Source organism: Malania oleifera, chromosome 11 (genome assembly GCF_029873635.1).
Source record: "Malania oleifera isolate guangnan ecotype guangnan chromosome 11, ASM2987363v1, whole genome shotgun sequence".
Taxonomy (NCBI): domain Eukaryota; kingdom Viridiplantae; phylum Streptophyta; class Magnoliopsida; order Santalales; family Ximeniaceae; genus Malania; species Malania oleifera.
This window is the reverse complement of record NC_080427.1, coordinates 28637503-28638799: the sequence shown is the minus strand read 5'-3', so window position 1 is coordinate 28638799 and position 1297 is coordinate 28637503.

Below are 1297 nucleotides of genomic sequence, written 5' to 3'. Positions count from 1 at the left end.
TGTAAGAAGACTTTAACCCACACTTCCTTTTATTATGTGTACGTTACGATTTGCATGGGTTAACTAATTTTTTTCGTATCCTGCAGGCTGACATAGTACATGAGGCAAATCAGATCTCGCTAGATCCTGCTATCCACCGATTGATGAGTGTGGCATTGGACCTTCTCCACGAGAACGGTCAACGAATCCTAGCTGCTCGACCTGATGTACCAGCACGAGGAGGTCGACCAGCTCCAGTATGAGGAGGACGACATGCCTCCTCTAGTCGTCTAATGAGTCCCATCTCCTCGCCATCGGTTGTACAGGCGGAGTACGTGTTCATTCTATCAACACCGTATGCGCCTTCCAGTGCATCTAATATTGCGAGACCGTTCAATAGATCGGCTGACGCCCCATCTGACTCTGCTGCCACTCCATCGATATCATTTTTATTGGACGACATTTTCGATGGGGAGGAGGTCGATGCACCCGCTATGTCACCTTGTTCTCGTTTAGAGACATCATATCAGTTCTCACCACGTGCGCTTCGCATGAATGATGATTACGCAGTACCTCTTGGTGGAGATGATCCACATCCGAGACAACGAGACATGACACTTGATGCAAATGACCAGCAAGGAGAGGGCAGACGCAGATGGCAGCCACCACAACCCCGAAGACGGCCTCGCTGTTGCACCGAGTAGTTTAGCATTATTTTCATTTCATTTGTATGTATATCATTGATTATTTTTATTTCATTTGTATAGCATTGATTATTTTTATTTCATTTGTATATCATTAATTATTTTTATTTCATTTGTATAGCATTTGATTATTTTCATTTCATTTGTATAGTCATGTGTCTTGTGCACACTTCATATAATATTATCAAGAACGACATTTAAGAAATGTAAACTTTGAAAAAAACAAAAAAAAAAAAAAAACTTATATGATTTTATCCAACATAAGCACTACATTTTCATTATGAAATTTAAAAAGTTGTTTCTTGTTTATTTCATGTTGAAATTTGTAAAAAAAAAAATATTTGCGCCATCATATGTTCTATGATGCCTACTTATATTTATCTTAAGTTACTAATCCTTACATTATGATACAATTCAAATGTACTTATGGTTTGAAGTTATCTGTATTACTGGACTTTTATGAAATCTTGTTTATAAGATATTTTCGCACTTTCACGTGTAAAATATGTATGCCGGAGTGAGATGTGAAATGTACACAAAAAGTGAGGGAGAGAACATGGTTAACCCAACAAGACTTTAGATCTCTGAATAAAATTTGGTGTCTACAATATATA